Genomic DNA, 23154 nt, shown 5'->3' with positions numbered 1-23154 from the left:
GCTCTTGTCATGAGCTGCCAAGGATATAGAAGCCTCTTGAGTCCACAAACATCGACATTATTTAGACAAGGCCATAATCAAGTGGAGGTTCTCTCCTCCCTTCAGAGAAAGGTACCTCCTTCTTTGATGGCCCGTTCTTTCCAACAGATCTCACTCACAGAGATCCTTCATTTAGGTCATTTTTTACACAGTTTTGTGACTTTCCATGCCTGAAATACTATCATGGGCTTTTTAGGCAGATCTGAATGCCTTAAGGGCTGATTCTGAGGCCAGAGTGCTGTTTAGGGCATTTATCATTCTATTAGTCTGCTGTGTGGCCTGCTTTCCATGTTGGATCGTTCTCTCCTTTTTAATTCTATTACCCTTAGGGGTAAGTCTGAGGGAATGTAAAAGGCATATTTCTTACTCATGCTATATATCCTTCAGATATGTAGCTTGTGATACTGTGGTCACTTGGGGACCCCACTGATAGAGGGTTCATCTTGAAATGCGCTTATGGGGCTGGTGCTGTGGTGCAGTGAGTTAAAGTGCTGGCCTGCAGTGCCAGCATCCCATATGGACACTGGTTGGATTCTCAGCTGCTCCTCTTCCCATCCAGCTCCCTGCTAATGTGCCTGGGAAAATAGCAGAGGATGGCCCAAGTCCTTGGGGCCCCTGCACCCATGTGTGAAACCCAGAAGAAGCTCCTGGTCCCTGGCTTTGGATTAGTGCAGCTCCAGCCATTGAGGCCAATTGGGGAGTGAACCAGCGAATGGAAGACCTCTCTCTCTCTCTCTGCCTCTCCTTCTCTCTCTGTGTAACTCTGACTTTCAAATAAAATAAATAAATCTTTTTTTTTAAAAAAAAAGGAGTCATAACAGGATTGAAACTTAACCCAATCATGCTGTTTAGAGGTGGATCCTTTAGAAAGTGATTGGATTCAATTAGGTCATTAGGGAGGAGCCCCCACGATTGAATGCCAGTGGCTTTATAAGGAGGCAGCTACAGACAGACAGGTGTACTCTGTCTCTTGCCGTATGATTCTGTGTCCCACCTGAAGACTCTGCAAGCAAGAACATCATCACCAAAAGTGGAGCAGCCGGGACTTGAACTGGCGCCCATATGAGCTGTTGGCACTGTAGGCAATGGCTTTACCTGCTACGCCACAGCTCTGGTTGCTGTTATGATTCTTAGAATAGAACTTTGGAGGGTGGGTGCTGTGGTGTAGCAGGTAAAGCCGCCACCTACAGTGCCAGCATCTCATATGGGCACCATTTCAAGTCCTGGCTGTTCCACTTCCTGTCCAGCTCTCTGCTATGGCCTGGGGAAACAGTAGAAGATGGCCAAGTCCTTGGGCCCCTGCACCCACATGGGAGACCTGGAAGAAGCTCCTGGCTCCTGGCTTCAGACTGGCGTAGCTCCCTTCATTGCGACCATCTGGGGAGTGAACCAGAGGATGGAAGACCTCTCTTTCTCTCTCTCTCTCATTCTCTCTCTCTCTCTGCCTCTACCTCTCTGTAACTCTGCCTTTCAAATAAATAAATAAATCTTTAAAAAAAAGAATAAAATTTCGGGACTAAACCTCTACCTGGGTGTGGGAGTGACTCATTCACTGCTGTGCAACACACAGCTCGAGATTTAGCTGCTTAAGCCAATGATCTATTATCTCTCATAAAGAGAGCATCTCTCCTTGAGTTGCAGTCAGATTTCGGCTGTGGTGCATCCTGAGGAGGTTCTAGTGGGGAATGGGTCAGATGGCTCAGTCACAGGGCTAGCAGCCATGCTGGCTGTAGGCTATGAGCTCGGCTGGGGCTGTCAACCAGAGTGACCATGCATGGCCTTTCCATATGGCTTAGCGCTTCTTGCAGCAGGGAAGCTGGGTTCTGAGGAGGAGTACATCACAAAGCGTGTATTCTCGGCTGTCCAGGCAGAAGCTACAAGTCTTCTTGTGGCTTCTTCTCAGAAGTCCCAGCGCATATTTTTTTTTTTTTGACAGGCAGAGTGGACAGTGAGAGAGAGAGAGACAGAGAGGAAGGTCTTCCTTTGCCGTTGGTTCACCCCTCAATGGCCGCTGCAGCCGGCGCACCGCGCTGATCCAAAGGCAGGAGCCAGGTGCTTCTCCTGGTCTCCCATGGGGTGCAGGGCTCAAGCACTTGGGCCATCCTCCACTGCACTCCCTGGCCACAGCAGAGAGCTGGCCTGGAAGAGGGGCAACCGGGACAGAATCCGGCGCCCCGACCGGGACTAGAACCTGGTGTGCCGGCGCCGCAAGGCGGAGGATTAGCCTAGTGAGCCGCGGCGCCGGCCTACCAGCGCATCATTTTTGCCTGGTTAGTTAAGCAAGTTACTGAGGCTGGTCTAGGTGCAAGGGAAGAGAATGGGATCTCATCTCTTATGTGAAGTGCAATATGCGTGTCCAGATTGCTACTAGGGCAATCTGGGTGACTGTCAGCCACATACATTTTATGTACACGATGTAATCTAACCCTCACATCAACTGTATTTGGTACACACTGGTATGGCTTTGTTTTATGATAAGAAACCCAAGTCTCAGTGGAGATGGTGTTCTTGCCCCAGATTCAGCAGCTAGTAAAAGAAGACAAGAACTATAACTCAGGTCTGCTGTTTCCAAGTCAGTGTTACTTTTTCCTCCACTGTAGCCCAGCTGTCTCTTCTTTTGGAGTAACAAAGCTATTACAGCTAAGTTTAAGCACAAAGATGAAAATGTATTCTTTTGAAGGAGGTAGTTCTCAGAGTCTGTATTCTTCTAATTTTCTCACCTCCTATTTATTGTATCATATTTCCGTGGTCTTCTCTAGGATAAGTCAAGATAAAAGGTGAAGAACTTCTGAGACTAATGTCATTTTAAGCCCATTGTGGTGTTCGTGGCTGTGATAGCTTGGCTTATTATTCTATTAATATTCATCCCCGACCGTCTTCCATAGGGCCATCGTGTTGCCTTACTCCAATAATGTTGGGTTTGGCTGTGTGACATACTTCATCCGGAAGGGTGTTAGCTGATCTGACATGATCAAAGGCGGGAAATGTGCTTTGTGTAGTTGGACTCACTCTCTTGTGCTTCTGTACTCACTCATGAAAAGAACATGCTCCTGGTGTCCAACTGGTTTGAAAAGGATGAAAGACGCATGAAACAGACCTAGGCCCAAACTGAAGCTTAGACCTCAGGCCAGCTGAGCCCAGTTCGAGCTGAGCCTAAATCATGGTTCTCAGCCAACAGTGATTTTACCTCTCAGGGAACATTTGGTTATGTCTGCAGGCATTTTTGGTTGTCAAAACTAGGAGATATGGGCTTCAAGTGGGTAATGCTTCAAGGATGTTACTAAAAATCCTACCAAGATGACAGTCCCACGAGGAAGAATTGTCTGGCCCCAAACAACAATAGCTGTGAGACTGAGAGACCCTACTTGTAGACACATGAGCAAACGTAGGCTTGTAGTGCAGCCTTATTGTGGCACATACATACATAAATAAATAAATGGCACTTATAATGACAAATGTGAAAGGCATGTTTTATGAGACAAGCTCAATAAATTATCCCCACCTTGCCCCAGTCTCCTTGCTAGCTCTGCTCCTAGACATCTCCTCCAGCAAACCACAGCACCAAAGGTCAGCTCCAATTCTTCCTGGTTCTTAGATTGTTCAGAGAGGAAAGCACCACCTTAGACCCCTAAGAGGCCTTCGTCATTCCCCCAGGATCCGTGTCATCCTCTTTCTTGCCCTCTGATGCCCTACGTGACTCACTGCCTGGCGGGGCGTGCACCACCCGCCCCGTCACATTCAATTTAAAGACTTGCCTCCAGCTGTTTGTTCATGCTGGTTTTCTCCTGCAGAAAAGCTCAGCCTTTTTCTCTCATCATTCCAGGCCAGACTCTCCAGCCCTGAGACCCCAAACCCTCGACAGCAACCTAAGCCCTCCAGAGAGCCCAGTTCATCCTGTGCTTTCCCAGAAAAGATGAAAATAGTCCTTTGGGTCCTTCACAAAATCCCCCCATCCCTTTGGATCTTCTTACGTGGTCTTAGTTCACAAACTGAGAAAAGAATCCAGTTCTGACTAATCTGCATGAAAGAATTTATAGAAACATTTTGTATCTACTGAACATGCAATTTCATTTTATATCAGTTTGCTTTTTTCACCCACTTTGGAGGCTCTTTTAAAACTGAGCTATAATTTTGCATATAGGAAAATTCATGGATCTGAAGGGCCTAGCTTGATAAATTATTTTACATCTTTATACACCTGTGCAACCACTACTCAGATCAAGATCTACAACATTCTATCACCCCAGCAAGTCTCCTTGTGGCACATTCCATGCAATCAGTACCCCGACAAAGGTAAACCCTAAACCACTAAAGAGTTACTTTGCCTGTTCTTGGAATCTCAAAGAGGTAGACTCATGCAGTCTATCTCACAGGACGTACTCGGGGGTGTCTAGCTTCTTTCCGTCAACATGTTGAAATTCATCCATGTTGTTGGGCGTGTCAGTTAGAAGGTTCTGAATGACTTTTTCCCCAGAGAGGAGGAAAAATTGGTAGCATTTCTACCCCCTGCTATTTCATGAAGCCGTACATGGTAAAAGAGGAAATTAAGGACTTCTTGGATAGATGGTAGTTTTCACCCAAGCATCTACATCTTCCCCCTCCACCTCCTCTCAGGCCCCAACACAACCGACTCTGCATCGGTTCTTAGATGTAGGTTGACCATTCCAATCCCAAAATCCAAGACTTTCTGAGGACTGATATGATGCCACAGGTGAAAAATCCCACACCTGACTTCATGGATGAACTGTAGCTAAAAGGCAGGTGCACTAAAACCATTGTATAAAATTACCGTCAGGCTATGTGTATAAAGTGTATATGAAACTTAAATGGATTTGGTGTTTAGACTTGGGTCTTGTCCCCCAAGATATCTCATTAAGAATGGGCAAATGTTCCAAAACCAGAAGAAATCCAAAGCATGAAACACTTCTGGTGCCAACCACTGTAGATAAGGAATACTCAACCGGTACAAAGAGTAGCTTCGCCTGAATAGTGAAAACATCATAGAGTTTCTGATAGCCCAGTACAGGTGAAGCCAGACTGGGCTGAAGGTGTCATGGACAGCAGCCTCACTCTCTCTAATCTGGCTGAAGCATAAATAGCTCTGGGCAGGCAGAGACACCCGAAGCAGAAGACAGCTGGTGGCTGGGCTTCCTTTGAGACTGGAAGGCTGCCGTGAGCACACCAACTCTGTGGAAGGCATCTCCCCAGTACTGGCAGCCAAAACAAACAAAGACCCACTGTGACACAGTGTCCTCAGGGGCCAGTTGTCTGGTCAAGCATACACGTAGTGCTCTGAGCAGGTTGGCGCGTGTGGATTCAATTTTGGTGATTTGTCTTTTCATAGAAAAGTAGCCATTTCATCCAACTTTTAACTCTATGAGCATGGACCCACGTGGTCTCACAACTGTATTTGGAACCAGCTGATGGCTGGATGGAATATGATTTTAATAGTGTTTGATGTGGGGACCAGCACTGTGGTTTAGTGAACTAAGCCTCTGCTGGCGTTGGCATCCCATATGGGCACCTGTTCGTGTCCTGGCTGCTCCTCTTCCAATCCAGCTCTCCTCTATGTCCTAGGAAAGCAATGGAGGATGGCTCAAGTGCTTGGGCTCCTGCACTCACATGGGAGACCCAGAAAAAACTGGCTCCTGGCTTTGGATCGACCTAGCTCTGGCCATTGTGACCATTTGGGGAGTGAAACTCCTCCCTCTCTCTGTAATGCTACTTCTCAAATAATTAAAGACTTTAAAAATAATAGATAAATAAATAAATAAGTAGTGTTGGATGTGGATAGTGAACTTGCTGAGCCCTTCCCATCTCTGCCCATGGGGGAAGAGCAACATGGCTGGGTGCAGAGGGTTGGGATGTAGGCTTCCAGGACCCCAGAACTTGACATGGTCTTCAATGCTTAACACCACAGAAGTGAAGTCTGAGGCCAGGATGACCTTTTTATTCCCTTTAGATAAGCTTTTCCACCGCATATTTATAGAGGTCTTTGCCTTGAAGTTAACACCTTACCAGAATACTTGCTATGGATTTTTTTCTGATATAATTTATAATCTTTTAAAATACAAATTGAAGTTTTTCTTTAATCCAACAACTTTTTCTCATATTGAATATCACTTTCTTTTGGTATATTATTCACAGGTGTACATTTTCTTGTTTATGTTTTTATTTATTTGAGAGGTGGAGAAACAGTGAGAAACACACACACACACACACATACACACACAGAGAGAGAGAGAGAGAGAGAGAGAGAGAGAGAGAGGAGAAAGAGTGCTCCCATCCACTGGTTCACTCCCCAAATGTCCCCAACAGCCAGGAATGGGCCAGTTGGAAGCTGGGACTCAATTCAGGTCTCCCATGTGGGTGAAAAGGACCCAATTACTTGATCCATCATCTGCTGCCTCCTGAGGTGCACATTAGCAAGAAGCAGACTCAGGAGCAGAGCTAGGACTTGAACCCAGCAACTCTGATGTGGGCCATGGGTGTCCCAAGGAGCATCTTGACTGTTAGGTCAAACCCCTGCCCCTCAGGATGCATTTTCCATGTGCTCATCACACTGGCATGACTGTCTCCCATCTCTCACCCTTGCATCTCCACCCTTTGTCTGCATCCTGCAGAACTTTCTCAAGTGTCCCCATCAGGAACGAGGTGCTCTTCTGCCTTGTTCACTTAGCTGTTGCGATATCAAGTGCATCTGTGAGTAGTTTAATTTCTTCTGGCTTCTAAGCCATAATCAGTTCCATCTCTTCTTCTTCTCATCGCGTGTGTTTGAGTTTCAAGGATTCTGCATTTTAAAAAATTGTTTTTGAAAGTACAAAGCACATTGCTATTGGAACTTACTTCTATTTCCTACGGTAAATCATTCTCAAAGCACATTTTTCCTCTGCCTGTTTTCTGACACAGACATTTTTCATGGGCTTCACTGGTTTTTTCTCTTTTTAGTGTTTCTAATTGATGAGAGTTCCAGACAGGACTGGCGCTTCCTTCCAGGCAGGGGGCAACGGCTTCTTCTGATGATTTCCCCCACGTGGAACCTGAGCTGGAGGAGTTCAGGGACTGAGAGAGGGAAGGTGGGGTCACAGGCGATCCCAGCCCTGGACTGGGACTTCTCCAACTCCAACAAGGCCGTCGTGGCAGGCCTCACACCCTCCAAGTGTGCAGACCTCATCCCATCTGGCAGCTTCCAGCCACGTCCAATGACTTGGGAAAGTCCCCCTTCCCAGCCACCACCCCCTGTGACTCTGCGCTTTCTGGAAGCTCCCCACCCCCCCACCCCCCCAGTGCTTGAGCTCGGGGAAGCCCAGCAGCAGAGGGGTCTCTGCTCTTCTCCCACCTCCAAGGTTCCCCTCAAAATCAGGGGCTGTTTGGAGGCTTGGGACTCTCCTGTATGCAAATAACTTAAAAACAAACCCAGACGGGCACAAGCAAAATGGGAATATATTTTCTCTCGTGTAGCAGGGAGTGGTTCTGGCTCCTGGGGTATCAGGAACAACACATTCATTCATGTTTCTCTCTCTCTCTCTCTCTCTCCTCTCTCTCTCTCTCTCCATCGTTGACTTGATTCTCAGCATCCTGCTGGTGGTGTAGTGCCTGCTGCAGCTTCAGCCCTGAATCCTCACAATTCCAAGTGTAACACAGAGTGCATTTTCCTTACCCCCGCGTTCCCAGAAAAAGTCTGGCTGTGACTCATTGGCTCTGGTGGGGCCACGTGCTCCTCCTGCGAACCATTTATCACATGGAGAGGTGAGATATTCTGCCGGATTTAGGCACGGGTTATATGCTCACATTTCTTTAGGCTTTGGATTTGCCTGCACCCAAATCCTGAAAAGAAATGTTGGAGTACTCCTGCTATACGAGGATGAATGGATGGTAGGTGGCACGAGGAATGAATGTGTATCATAGAAGACTCCTCCACTTAATTCTGCAAGGGCACTCTGCTTCCTAAGCATGTCCAGCTGTGAACTGACTTAGAGGACTGTCGTGTAAGGTCGGGTAGGTTGTGTGCTGCACAACCACGCTCACCCAAGGGGTCCCAAGTCCCATCATAGGCGTTAGGGATTTGCATACCTTTTACGGTTTTCTAGCTGCTGGGAGTAGCGTTTTGAGGAAGGTCCCCTTTTGCCGGTTGTATTATGGCACCAGGTAGACGGGGGCTAAGCGGTGGTCCTCGCGTGATGCTTTCGATCGATGGTTTCTCGGCAGGCTGCCACACCTTTCCCTGAGCCGCAGGTCCTGATGCGGTTTCTTCAGATTGTTAAGTTTCTAAGTCCTCCGTATTCTGTCCTTTCACATGAAGAGAGGCTACTTCATCTCATCAGCAATGCTTTGTTCACTGGAATATGAAGATACTTTGGGAAGTTCGTGGAGGGTTGGTTGTGTGGCACTGTGCTTGGGATGCCCGAATCCCCTATCAGAGTGCCTGGTCCGAGTACTGGCTCCTCCACGTCCAGTTCAGCTTCCTATTATTGTGCTCCCTGGGAAAGCAGCAGAAGATGGCTCAAGTACTTGGGCCCCTGCTACCCATGTAGGAGACCCAGGTGGAGTTCCCATCTCCTGGCTTTGGCCTGGCCCAGCCCTGGCTTTTGAAGGCATTTGGGGAATAAACCAGCAGATAGAAGATCTCTCTGTCTCTCTCTGTCTCTCTCTGTCTCTCTCTCTCTCTTCTGTCTTTCAAATATAATTAAAATAATTCTTTTAAAGGAGAAAAGACAGTCCTATAGCTTGGCATTTACTGTGATACTCTACTCTGGAAATGCCCAATACTGGCTTATTGTTTTTTTTTTAAATCACAGAAAATGAAACGAAAAGATAAATTTATTTGGGTACAAAGTAAAGTTGAAGTTCATGCTTATGAAAGGTCTTCAAAAATTTTCTTAGAAATGCTTATTATGAAAAAAATATGTTTGGCTTTAAAAATTTTTTACACCAAAATAAATTGATCTTTCTCTTGTCCTTGAACTTTTGGAAGTACCCCCATGTAGAATATACATGAGGCACTATCCTAGATGTTTTCTATGCAGATGTTCTTTGTTTTACCATGGGGTTCCATCCCTATTTGACCCATTGTATGTTGAAATATCTTAAGTCAAATATGCACTTGGGGCCAGCGCTGTGGTGTAGTGGGTAAAGCCACAGCCTGCAGTGCCAGCATCCCATATGGGCGCTGGTTTGGGACTGCTCCACTTCTGATCCAGCTCTCTGCTATGGCCTGGGAAAGCGGTAGAACATGGCCCAAGTCCTTGGGGCCCTGCACCCACCATGGGAGACCTGGGAGAAGTTCTTAGTGTCTCCTGGCTTCTGATCAGCACAGCTCTGGCCGTTGTGGCCATTTGGGGAGTGAACCAGTGGATGAAAGACCTCTCTCTTTCTTTCTCTCTCTCTCTCTCTCTCTCTCTCTGCCTCTGCCTCTCTGTAACTCTGCCTTTCAAATAAAATAAATAAAATCTTTATGAATAAAAAGCACTGACTCCACCTAGCCCTACTGAACATTCTCACTGAGCAATGGGCGGTGGGGCCTTCCGTGTTCCGCCCATGGCTGCGGGGCTAACCGGGAGCAGCATCATGGCCACTGCCCAGCATGTTGCAAGAGGACTGACCGCACATGACCAGCCTGAGAGAAGAGCAAAATTCAAAGCCCGGTTTCTGCTGAACACGTGTCACCTTCGCATCATCATCAAATTGCGGAGTCATAAGCGGAACAGCCCTATGCTGGGACTGTCTTCACACCACGCTCTTGAATTCCTGCCACGACCCCGTGTCCATGGCTGTCACCCCTGTTTTATAAATGAGAAGCAGGAGGCACAGGGAGGATGAATGAGGCTTTGTTACAAAAAAGAATCGGATCCCATTTCCGTGACTGTATTAGGGATTTCCTGGTGCTCCGTATAGTGATGAAAATTATGTCATCAGCATCCACAGTTATCATTTTGTATACACAAAAAGTAGAAACTGTTTCACAGGATATTTCTTGTGTCTTTCCACACATATTATCCAGCCACCATCTTTTTTCTTCAAGCCAGAGGGCTGCTGATGGTTTCTTTAAAAAAAAAAATCCTCCTTGTTATTTCCACCATAGCCTCTTGATGAGTCTTTGAGATGATTTTAAAGCATAAACAGTGGAAAATGCGTTAATATAATTTCCTTTCTAGCCCCATTTCAAAATGAAAGGGAAATGCGTTTGGGGAAAAATTCACTTACACGTTTGGCCAAGTGCCCAAACTCTGAAAAGAGCCTGACCCACAGAACAAAGTTTAACTCTCTAAATAAAAGCCCCATACCTCAGATTCTGCGCCAGGGAGAGCTCTTACGGTGACTGGTTTGCTAATGATAGCCCAGACATCAATAATGGAATGTGAAAGACAATCTTCTAATCAATTTTTTTTTCCTGCTGGTTTAGATTAAAGCACAGAAAATGCCCAAATACTCCATCTGCTTCCTCTAAGATTTCTGGTAGGCTGGAGCCCAATTATGGCTGCCTTATCCATTTTTAATAATCTACTTATGATCATGCAAACACAGGGTGTGATTATACCCACATCAGCTTCTGTTTCAGAGCTTCCATTTCCATTCATAATTAATAAGCCGCTCGGTGCCTCGGAGGGAGCTGAAGGAGACAGTCTTCAGCAGGATGGCTTTTTTAGTTGTTGTTCATTCATTCACTTTACACACCGGCGCTGATGTCTACCGTGTGCCAGGCGCCTTGCTAGACACCAGAGATGAAAGGACACAGGCTCTTGGACCATCCAGGAGGACACAGAGCGCCGCTTGTTTCTGAACCAGGCATTCAGCTGCCGAGCCAGCCAAGATGCTTTTCCTTCCCAAATGATGAAGTATGGGATAATTAGATCTCTGTTATTACAAATACAATTTCAGAAAGCTCTATTTTGGAACCCATTTGTTTTGTTTGCGAGAATGTGAGATATTCTGGGGGTGAGGGCCGTTATTAAATTTAGTAAGGAGGTTGGAATAGAAAGAGCCAAACGTAAAACCAAACAGCCTCAGATTCGAGTCCTTGCTTTGCGCTGTGTCACCTTCAACAAGTCCCTTCACCTTTCTGAGTATTTCTGCAGCGTAGGACGAGGAACACGGTGCCCTTCCTGGCATTCTGGGGGATCATGTTCATGAACTCATTGTATGGATTCCAAAACACTGCACCAGTATAATAAACAAAATGCAGTCTTGAGGGCCAGAAATGGGGCAAAACTACCTTGTCCTTATTTTTCTGATCCTGTTTCCTTGGACAATTCCTTAGGCAAATGTTACCCATGCTGCGGGAAGATCAGAGCTTAGAGACCAGTATGAAGTATTTTTGCAATACGCACAGTACAAGTTATTGCTCTTATTTGCAAACAATGAAAACTGCTGCTAATAATTCTTAGCACAGAGGGGATACTTTGAGAAAGATATTGGGACTTGCCAATTTGCAGAAGGCTAGAAAACTGAATTTAGTACATGTTCTGTTATTATTTGCTGCAGATGTAATTGAATCAATAATTTACTACTCATTCTCATTTTCAGTCTTATGGCCTCCAGTCTTCCTTGCATCTTTCATGGGACTTGGGTTAAGAATCCACCAGGCTGCACCCTTCCCGTTCCAAAGTTTTTCTCTCTGGGTTGGAGTGGTCGTCTCCTGCCCTGGTTGGCTTCTTAGCCCACTTTAAAGGAAGCCTCCATCTCTACGTTCAAAATTCCAACTGCTAGCTTGAAAGAAAATTCCAGCAATCTGTAACCTATGATTTATAGCTGAATGAAACCTACAGACATTAATCTCCAGCAGTAACTGAACAGCACCAAATGAGGATGGCAGGCCATAAGTGCTGTATTTCTGAGGCGGGAGAGAGTCACTTTGATCTGATCTGGTGCAGGAGGGTTTCTCGAAGGAGGCGGTGATGGAACTGAGACCTGGTAAAGAGGTAGGATCCGGGCAGGGAGTGAGTGAGTGGCAGTGGGTGAAGGCAGAGTGGGAGAGCCCTGACCACAGGTGCTGCAGCTGCACCTGACCTGCTCCCAGCCGATGGCCAGCCACACTGCTGTCTCTCTAGCACCTTGGTACTCGCTATTTCCCCAGGTAGCCAAGTGGTTTGCTCCCCAGTTGCAAATCTCTGCTTGGAGGTCAGGGAGACCCTGCCTGCCTGCTCTGTGGAACATTGCAGCTGCCCTGTCCTGTGCACACAGCAGAATGCTCGTTTTATTCCCACACTTCCTTTTTCTTCATACATTCTTCAGAGGGGGTCTGTCTCCCCCTCTAGGAAGGCACTCATCTGTTCTCTTCACTGCTGCAACCCCCAGCACCTGGAGCCATTTCAGGCAATTGTAGATCCCCAAGAAATATTTCTGGAAGAAATGAATGAAATAGCCACAGTCGCAAATGGTTAAGTTACACATGCAAGCAACATGATATATTAAATATCATCTATATTATAATATATGTATTTATATAATATTAACATATGAAAATAGAAATACATCTCAAATATAGAGAAATGTGTATAGAAATATATGAAAATGATACATAACTATATATTCATATACAAGTACATTTATTTGACTACATATATTTTATGTGAAAATTTATATAAACTATTAAAATATACTTAGTATTTAATTATATATTAATAATAATTGATGTATATTAAATATACTTGTTCACACAAACACATGTCACGTGTCATAGTTCCTGATGTATGATTTGTTTTCTGGACTGCGGAGCTGTAGCCGCTCTGAGGGTCTGCAGACTCCCAGCTGTTCCCCGACCTTGGTTTGCACCTAGAGCCTGGGGACAGCTGCCCTGGTTGTGACTGAACCAGACCTGAACCCATAGGGAGACCCTGTGTCTGCTGGGGAGGTGGCTGTTGCTTCTGAGGGGCCTGGAGGGCCAGAGCTGGGCCCTGGGGTGGCAGTGGGTAGTTGAGGAGAGAGAGCTGCAGGTGTCTCCCTCCCAGGACCTGCAGCCTTGGTCCTATGCCGTCCTCTGAGTGCTAAGTGGTGCCCTGTCCGGAGATACTGGCACTCAAACTCCCAGTGCACTGTACCCAAAGGAAGATGATTGGCAGTCCAGAGGCAAGGAGGGAGCACTGTTGTAGGAGTCACGGATGAATGGAATATAAAACAACAAAGTACAAGCCTCTTGACTGTTACTTCCAAGATTTCACATAGAACAAGCCGTTGCAGACCGAACCCTTGCTTGCCACACACCAGCCTCTGTTTCTTGCACCTGCCAAGCTGCCCTCCTGCCTCAGGGCCTTTGCACCTGTTTCCTGGAGTGCTCTACTCCCCAGTCTTGGCTTCCCCTCATCATCAAACCTGAGCCTCCTATGTTCTGCTGGAGAGACCGTCCCTGCCTAAAATAACTGCGTCAGCCTGTTCACTTCCTTCACAGAAAGAAGTAAATACACTTGTTAGATGTTCACTGCCCGCCTCCACGCCCACCCTGAGCCCTGGGAGAGAGGGTGTGTTTTCTCTGGCTCATTTACCAGTCTCCCTGCCTGGTGCGGCCCCCTGTCTGTAATCGGTACTCAGCACACAGTTGTCAAATGAATATATGAATGAATGCACCAATGGGCCAGCGAGGCATTCCTGTTCTAGGATCTACAGACAGCCGTGTGGGTGTGTGTGTCTCGTTCTCCAGGCAGACTTCTCCTCGGTCTCTCTGAAGAAAAGCAGCAGCAGAGGTCGCAAACTGGCTGACCGTGGGCTAGATGGAGCCTGTGGCGTTGTAGCAAGGCTTTGATTGGCCTCCCATGGTGCTTTCAAAGCAGGCTAACCAGGCACCTGTTGTATTTGCAGTCCCAGCTGTTCGGCATCAATTGTCTGATACTATCCTCGCTCATCTGACACAGTTCTGGAATCTGCGTGGGGGTGGCAGCATTTGCAGCCTGGTCCTGGACTGTTGGATGGTCTGGACTCAGAGCAAACCTGCAGTGGCTTCTGCTGTGCTCCTTGTGGTTCTGTTTGCAGAAGCCTGGCTGGAGAGCCAGACATCCCCTCTGGAACTCAGCCAGGCTGCCTGGGTCAGCATACGTCTGTGACCTCCCCAGGCTCAGTGGGTTTTCGGGGTATGGCTGGTGGCTTTCATCTTTGCAGAGAAATTGAGCCCAGTTGACAGCCTGGAAGGAAGAAGAATGGGGCAGAGGATAAAAGCTTGAAATATCTCCCACAGGGATGTAGGAGGCTGCACCTGCGAGCAGGAACCAGGTGTGTTTGGCTCACCGTTAGCGTTCTCGGCGTCTCGCACAGCTTACAGTAAAGTGGATGCTAAGGAAACCCGCCCAAACTTGAACACACCTGCGAAGACTGTTCTTCTCAATGAAGTCACATTTACAAGTTCTAGAGGCTAGGATCTGATTTCCTGGGGGGCTGTTATTCATCTAACTATATCCAATTGTGTCCCTGGCACTGAATATAGCAAATAACCTATAGGAATTCTAGGGGTGAGCGTTTGGTGCAGCCGTTAAGCTGCCTGTTGGGATATCTGCATTCCATAAGGGAGTGCCTGGGTTCAGTTCCCAGCGGATCCACTTAGGATCCAGCTTCCTGCTAACGTGCACCCTGGGAGGCAGCAGGTGATGGCTCAAGTGCTTAGGTCCCTGCCATCCATGTGGGAGACCAGGCTGGAGTTCTGGGCTCCTGGCTTTGATCTAGCCCACCCCTGGCTTTGCGGGGTGCGTCTGAGGATGCTCCCGAGTCCTGCCCTCTGAGATGTGACGTCAGCGGACGTTATTCCTGGTTGGTCCCCACTCATGGCTGTGCTCCCAGAGATGGCCATCTCAATCACTGCTGTCATTCCACACATGTGTCTGTGAGTCAGAGCCCCTCTTCCTCCAAGAAGCCCTCCCAAATCTCAGACCTCCCAGCCTAGGAGCCTTGTGAAGGAGCCAATTTTTGGGTGCCCTTAAAGTCCTCAGCTCCTGCAGAGCACCTCTGATTCAGCAAACTGCCTTTGCTTGCGAGAGTCAGACACAAGCAAGTGCCTAGAAGTCCTGGCAGTGAGAGGGCCAGTGTGGCCCTTTTAGCATGAGCCATGGTTCTCCAGGTCATCCAAGGAGCTATTGGTGCCACACTTCCATCTCATCCTCTGAAGCCCCCAACATGCAGTGTGCAGTGTTCCTTCCCACACTGAGTTGGGCAGGTTCCTCCCTGGAAACCCCTGGGCTGGAGCTTATGTGGCCAGCCTAACCTCCAATGCACAGGACAGACTCTTAGTCAGTAGGTAGGGTGGAAACTGACGTCTCAAGGCAATGTACAGACTTCAAACCCACAAACATAGAGGGCCTGGCTGCCGTCCAACACGCTGCCCTTCAGTGGAGGCTGCTGCAACATGGGCAGCGTGACCTTTCAGCTGCTTCTGGAGATGGTGACGTGATGGATGCCTGGCCCCCACTGACTGTCTTAATCAAGGATCATCTGGTTACAAATAGCAGAAACACATTCCAATTCGATAAAGTAGAAAGAAGGGATTTGTTATGAAGCTACAAGGACATTTCACAGAACCAAGTCTAGGAAGTGTGGCAGGAAGGACTCTGTGAGGAGCGGTAGCCAGGAACCAAGTCAATAATTATCCATTTGAGCAAATGGCTGGCATGAACTGGCATCTCTGGGTCTCAGCCCCGAGTTCCCAGGGGAGATTAGCTTGAGCCAAGTGTCCGTGGCTGGTCCAGCCTAGCTCAGGTGGGGTGGGTAATTCAGCATGAATGTGGCTGCAGAGACTGTTCCTGCAGGTGGAGGGGCTGTTCACACACGGGGAGATTCAGACGGAACAGACAACCGGGACAGAGCTCTCCGAGAGACAGAAATCACAAACTGACGAGTGTCCTAGGAACATGGTCCCCAAGACACCGAGAGGAACACATAAAAACCCAAGTGCTCCAGTGTTGTTTCTTTGAAAAGACAAAATAGTCAGGATCCTGGCTAGACAAGTCAAGAAGATAAAGAAAGAAAACTCAAGTGCACAATAGCAGAAAGACAAAACAGCAGAGTTTTAAATGAATATTACTTTTATTAAAAGGTGCAGTCTCATTTACGAAGGTGGTTTTCTAGAAAAGAAATTGACTCAAGAACAGGTAGAAAAACGGAAAATAGTCTAACAACCATGAGAGTATTTAAAAAATAATGCTGCCTCCCCCCAGAAGCTGGTAAACCAAAAAGATTTTATGTATGAGTTCAATCAAACCTTCAAGGAATGAGGCTCTTGATGCTGTTCCAGACATATAAAAAAAAGTGCCTCCCTATTTATTTTACTAGCAAGTAACTGGATTCCCCTGATAACAGACCCTGAATACTGATGCAGAAAACCTGAGTGCCGTAGAAGCAAATAGTATTCAGTTAAATGGGCAAAGAGAAATACGTCTTTAGAGAATTTGGGAGGTGAGGAGAAATGCACTGTAGCCAAGTGGAATTTCTTCCAAAAATGCCAAGAATGTTGTGTGACTAGAATACAGTTAAAACACCGTAGTAACTCCATGGAGGAGAAAACACACAATCAGTTGGGTGGCTTAAAGTAGGCTTTGATGGAATCAGCGGTCATTTCTGAAAACAAAACACTGAATCAGGACCAGAGCAGAGTCTTTCATGCAGTGAAGAATATTAGCCCATGAAGAATGTTAGCCTGCCCCACTCCTGACCCTGTGCTTAGGGCCTCAGGCAACACCACTGCAACCAGGTAGCTTTGTTCCGGAAAGAACAGCCAATGCAACAAGACAAGAAAAAAGAGCAGACACACTCAAATCCTGGAGAGATGATGATTAGTGAGTGATGGTGTTGTCTATTGGCAAAACCAAAGAAAAAACCACCAACAAACTGTTAGAATGAGTAGAGGTTGGCAGAGGGGAAATTGTATACATACACACACACACACACACACTCACAGTGCAAGGCAGGAAAGGGCTTACAATAAGACCAAGAATGTTAAATATTTAAACGTACTAAAGAATCCGCATGAAGAAAACTATGAAACTTTCCTGGCTAATGTAAACAAAAGACCTGAATGAGCAGAGAGTATGGCAAGCATCTAGAGGTCAATTCTCTTTGAAATTAACCTACTTTTTATTCAGCTAAATGGAAATCCCCATTACACAGAAATTGTTACTTCTAAAGTTCATCTAGAGATTGGAGAAATACTGGAGAACATTTTGAACATGAAGAGTAATATTATTAAAATATAAGCTTATGATAATTATAAATATTACAGTACTATATGAAAGATGAATGGAATAGACTAGGAAATCCATAAAAAGTATTTGATTTAATGTAGAGTAAGATGGCATTTGAATCACCAGGAAAGACTCATTCAACAAACACTGCTATATTTATAAAATCATTCTTCCTTCATAACATACCAAAATTAGTCTCAAAATGATGCAGATTTACATTAAAAAATGCAGCTGGGGTGGGGCAGGTGTTTGACAGTTAAGATGCTGATTGAGACACCTGCAATTCGCAATGGAGTGGCTGAGTTCAAGTCCTGGCTCTGCTCCATCCCAGCTCCCTGCTAATGCACACCCTGAGGGGCAGCAGGTGATGGCTCAAGTACTTGGGTCCCTACCATCCATGGAGGACACCTAGACTGAGTTCAAGGCTCCTGGCTTTGGCCAGGCCCAAGAAAGAACCAGTTGATAGAAGATTCTCTCTCTCTCTCTCTCTCTCTCTCTCTCTCTCTCTGCCTCCCAACCCCTGCACCTCTTAAATAAATAAGATTTTTTAAATGTATTTTTAAAGATTTATTTTATTTATTTGAAAGAGCTACAGAGAGGTAGAGACAGAAAGAGAGGTCTTCCATCCACTGGTTCACTCCCCAAATGGCTGCAACTGCTGGAGCTGCATTGATCCAAAGCCAGGAGCTTCCTCTGGGTCTCCCACGCAGGTGCGGGGGCCCAAGGATCTGGCCATCTTCCACTGCTCTCCCAGGCCACAGCAGAGAGCTGGATCAGAAGAGGAGCAGCTGGGACTAGAACCAGCACCCATATGGGATGCTTGCACTTCAGGCCAGGGCTTTAACCCGCTGTGCTACAGCACTGGCCCCTTAAATAAATAAAATTAAAAAAAAAAAAAACAACATTTTATAGTTAAGGAATGGTGGAAATTTTCTAAGCATGTCACCTAAGACAGAAAAAAAAAAACAGGAAAACACTAAAGAATTGGGCAAAATAAAAATGTAAAACATTTTTACATTTAAAACAATCATACAGGCAAAAGCCAACAGTAAAATGGACCGTGGAACAGGCCACACATCAAGTCCAGGTTTGAATATCCTTAAATGTAAAAATCTATTACACATAAATAAGAAAGAAATACCATAATTGCAAACTGGGCAGTGAGTGTGAACAAGTGATGTTTAAAAGCAGAATTAGGGGCTGGCACTGTGGCTCACTTGGTTAATCCTCTGCCTGCGGCACTGGTATCCCATATGGGTGCCAGGTTCTAGTCCAGGCTGCTCCTCTTCCAGTCCAGCTCTCAGCTGTGGCCTAGGAGGGCAGTGGAGGATGGCCCAAGTGCTTGGGCCCCTGCACCCGCATGGGAGACCGGGAGGAAGAACCTGGCTCCTGGCTTCCGATCGGCGTAGCTCCGGCCGCAGCGGCCATTTTGGGAGTGAACCAACAGAAGGAAGACCTTTCTTTATGTCTGTCTCTCTCTCTCACTGTCTAACTCTGTCAAATAAATAAAAAAAATAAATAAAATAAAAATAGCAGAATTCAAGGGCCTGGTTTTGTGGCACGGGGGTTAAGCCGCCTCCTGCGATGCTGCCGGCATCCCATAACTGAGCACCCATATCCGAGTCCCAGCATGTGGGAGGACCAGATGGAGTTCTGGGCTCCCAGCTTTGACTTGGCCCATCGGCAGCCGTTGCGGCCATCTGGAGAGTGAGTCAGTAGATGGAAGCCCCCTCTCTCTGTTCCTCCCTCTCTCTCTCTCTCTGTCAATCTGCCTTTCAAATAAATACAATACATACATTTTTAAAGAAGCAAATGGACAATCAACAAATGAAGTTGGTGTGGTCAGTGTCAATGTGTACAACTGTGTTGGGAGGAAATTTAACTGTTGGAGTCTCCACTGAATCCAAAATCTGCTTTTTAAAAACAAGGAAATAAAGTGTATGTGCATATTTAACTTCGAGGTTTGTTTGTTTTTGGATTTATTTTATTTACTTGAAAAGCACAGTTAGAGAGAGAGAGAGACACCAAAGCCAGGAGCCAGGAACTTCTTCGGGATCTCCCACGTGGGTGCAGGGGTCCAAGCACTTAGGCCATCCTCTACTGCTTTTCCAGGAGCATTAGCAGGGAGCTGGATGGGAAGTGGAGCAGCCAGGACTTGAACCAGTGCCCATATGGGATGCCAGTGCCAGCTTTTTTTTTTTTTTTTTTTTTTTTTTTTTTTTTTTTTTTGACAGGCAGAGTGGACAGTGAGAGAGAGACAGAGAGAGAAAGGTCTTCCTTTGCCGCTGGTTCACCCTCCAATGGCCGCCGCTGCAGCCGGCGCACCGCGCTGATCCTGGCAGGAGCCAGGAGCCAGGTGCTTTTCCTGGTCTCCCATGGGGTGCAGGGCCCAAGCACCTGGGCCATCCTCCACTGCACTCCCTGGCCATAGCAGAGAGCTGGCCTGGAAGAGGGGCAACCGGGACAGAATCCGGCGCCCCAACCGGGACTAGAACCCGGTGTGCCGGCGCCGCAAGGTGGAGGATTAGCCTATTGAGCCACGGCGCCGGCTTGTGCCAGCTTTAACATGCTACGCCATAGCGCCGACCCCTCAAGACTTTTTTTGTAAAGTATAATTTCTATAAATTTTTAATTATTTAAAAAGTACAAATACATATTTAATATAGGAGATTGATACAGAATACAACTGTTTAAAAAGACGAAATAAATGAATGTAAACTATTAATGTGGAATATTGTTCATCCTATGCAAGTGTCAAACGTTACAGAATGAGACCTTCATTGGGTTTGATTTTTAAAGAGTAGTATACATGCCCAAATCCCACGTGTGAATGGGAACATGGAAAGTCTGTTAAGATAATGGAACACACGGTTAGTAGTGCTTATCTCTGCCTGGTGGGAGTCTATGTTTATTTTTTCTCCTTTCTCTTCTCCAGTGGGTTACATCAGCCAGAAAGTGCAAAGTCAGGAGATATTTAAAAGTCAATGACAGTTAAGTTTCAGATCCATTTCGGAGCTTGGGCCCTGCCCAGGACTGTTGTCAATTGATTTGTTTCTTTTTGGAGTTAATTTTGCTGCAGCAGCAGTCTGAGGTCCCCTGAGCTGGGGGCGGCTGTTTAACTCCCAGTCCTCTGTGTCCCTCGCCAGATTTATTCTGCAGTTTATCTAGTGCTTTTCCTAATTGAATAAAGCTCATAATTTCATTTTGAAAATACATGGGCCCATTAGTGTCAGTAATTAGACATTAACAAGTATGAAGATGGGCCATTAATGAAATAGCCATTTCAGGAGGCTCCGCCGGCAGAGTCTGCGGGGGAATCATTTGCAAACGCTGTCCCTTGTGGACGTGGGATGGACCTGTTTGTGGAGCCTGTACTGAAGTTAGCATTTTCCTAACAGGTATATTCAACAGCAAGGACTGCCGAAGGGATTTATGTTCCTAGAACAGCCCAGAAGCCCAGGGAAGTGCAGGAGGAGGTCTGTAACACCAGCCCTTGGAGGCGAGAGCGACTCGGCTTCCAGCTTCCGGCTGAGGACACACCTTTGAGTAGAAGGCCTGGCCTAACAGGTTCAAGGCCTGGCTTTAGTTAGCATCAGACAGCATGAGTTCCAGTCCAGCCTGGCCACTGTCTAGTTCTGTCATCTTGGGCAGGTTATTGCGGATTGCTTAGCTGGCCCAAGACTCATTTCTTCGATTCACGATGGTACAACAAGGAGCTGGCATTGTGGCACAGTGGGTTATAATCACTCTCCTAAGCTCAGGTGGACATTTTTTTTTTTAAATTTCTACATATGAGAGAGAGCATTCAGTATTTATCTTTCCATGTCTGATGTTTCATTTAACATAATGACTGCCAGTTCCATCTATTTTGTTGACAGTCAACATTTCATTCTTTGTGTGGCTGCATAATCAATCAGTTGATGGATTAATCAGTTGATCAATCACACAATTTCTTTATCCATTCGTCTGTTGATGGGGCAAATGCAACCTCTATGAAAATCCCCGAGTTTGCAGGTAAGGAAACTGAGGCTCAGAGAGAGGTTTATTACAGTTTCTAGCATTAGAGAGAGAAAACGGCCAATGTGGAAGTTAAACTCAGGCAATATGGCTGCAGTTTACTGCCCTCCACTGACTGCCCTCCATTGTGTGGTAGTTTGGGGGGATCCACAGGGTCTCTAAGGCCCGCCCAGGAATTCCCAGTGATCTTCATGGAGCAGTAATCGAGTATTTGGGGATTTGGTTGAATCCGACCAACCCTTGCCTACTCTCTGCTGAGCCACACCATGCTTGTATAGATGCCATCAACAGCCTCACAACTGGTCCTTGCTCCTGCCCTTTCCTGTCTTCCATCTGAACCCAGCACAGCCGCCCACAGGATTTGCTAAGATCTAGATCTGCTGCCATCACTCCTCTGCGTCTCATTTCATTCAGAGTAAATGCTGCAGTCCTACTGCTGCCTCCAGGGTCCCACAGCCCCCGACTCCTCTTTGTCTCCCTGATTTCCTCTCCCCCGGCCCATTCTGTTCCAGCAACACTGGCTTCCTCGCTGTCCCTTGACCACGCCAGACACAATGCTACCTCGGGAACTGTGCACCTGCGTTTCTCCCGCCTGGAACACTAGCTCCTCAGAGAGCCCCATGCCCAACTCCCTCACCTCCTTTATGTCTTAACTCAGACATCCACTATGGAGTGAAGGGTTTCGGCCACCTTTGTAGAATCTTAACCTCCTTGAACCCTCGTTCCCCTATTTTATTTCTTATTGCTTGGGACTTGCACCAATCTATTACAGTTTCATTGTTAGATGCTTGGTTTATTCCTGTTTACGTTCAGTCTCTTACAACAGCACAACCTCCTCTAGGGCAGAGATTTTGTTTCTTCTGTTCAATGTATCTCTGGGCTCAAGACAGTACCTAGTACATAGCGGATGATTGATAAATATTTGATGAATGAATGAACCTGGCCCAGTGCCCTCCCATCCACAGGAATCTGGGACCAGGGAAACAATGTCCCAAGGAAGCTAGCAAGACTCCTAGAGCAGCTGCTGGTGGTGCCTGCATGGGAGCTGGAAACCTGTGTGGCTCAGGTGCTGATGCTGGCAGGGACAAGGAACCATTTCCAGGTCAGGGCGGACTCACCTGGAAGGTGTGAGCTAGCCTGCAAGGGCCCGCCGGGGAAAGGATGGGCTCACAAGCCTTTCTTTGGGTGCCAGTGTAATGAGTATGGATGGTTCCCTTGCTTCTGTGGAAAGTCTGTTTACTGTTGTTGCAAACAAGATCTGGATACTTGAGAAACCCAAGGAGCCAAGAGCATAGCAAACACCCTGATTTGAAAACTTCAGAACTTGGCGTGTAAACCTGCTGTCTGCACAGAAGGGGGACAATCTTGAGATTTGTCAACATGGTCCTGGGATATCAAAATGCAGCCCTAGAGATAAACCCAAGTAAAAAACTATTTAATAATCTACCCTTCACTTCTCATATCGACCCTAAAGAGGGGTATTCCAGACTTCTTTTCCAGGAAACACATCCTGATTTTTATTGTCACTTTACCCTGAGTTTTATCTCCTATATCAAATACAGCAAATGCTACTCTTGGGCAATATTTGGCCCAGAGAAATTTTATTTGGCTCACATGTAATTGCAAGAAAAAAAAATTATTGGGTGACAACTTAAGATCAAAATGCTCCAAAAGATTACGTTTCTGGCTTATCTTGGAAAATAGACAAATTGGGCAACCCTAGACCCATATTCCTGCTTGGTAACCATCAGATGGGGAAAAAACTGGTTTTTCTTTTTAGATGAAACTCAGGCATGGTTGGGTCCTCCATCAGCTCCATCCAGCCCACTCCCCTCATCTGTGTGAATATGGCTAAGATGTGGAAGATGAGCAGAGAGCAGCCCTGAGCCCCTGGGTACAAGATTCTTCCAGCGTCATCCCAACGAGCCCTAAGCAAGCTTCCTAA

At 46.6% G+C, this 23154-nt stretch overlaps 1 protein-coding gene across 1 annotated transcript in view; it reads left to right on the top strand.

Moving 5' to 3' along the window:
- HS3ST2 (heparan sulfate-glucosamine 3-sulfotransferase 2) overlaps positions 1 to 23154 on the top strand; it is a 105668-nt gene that overhangs the window by 42380 nt on the left and 40134 nt on the right. The gene's annotated exons all lie outside the window — the stretch shown is intronic.

This window comes from Oryctolagus cuniculus, chromosome 19 (assembly GCF_964237555.1).
Source record: "Oryctolagus cuniculus chromosome 19, mOryCun1.1, whole genome shotgun sequence".
Classification (NCBI taxonomy): domain Eukaryota; kingdom Metazoa; phylum Chordata; class Mammalia; order Lagomorpha; family Leporidae; genus Oryctolagus; species Oryctolagus cuniculus.
The sequence above is the reverse complement of the archived record's forward strand: the minus strand, read 5'-3'. Positions and strand labels throughout refer to the sequence as shown.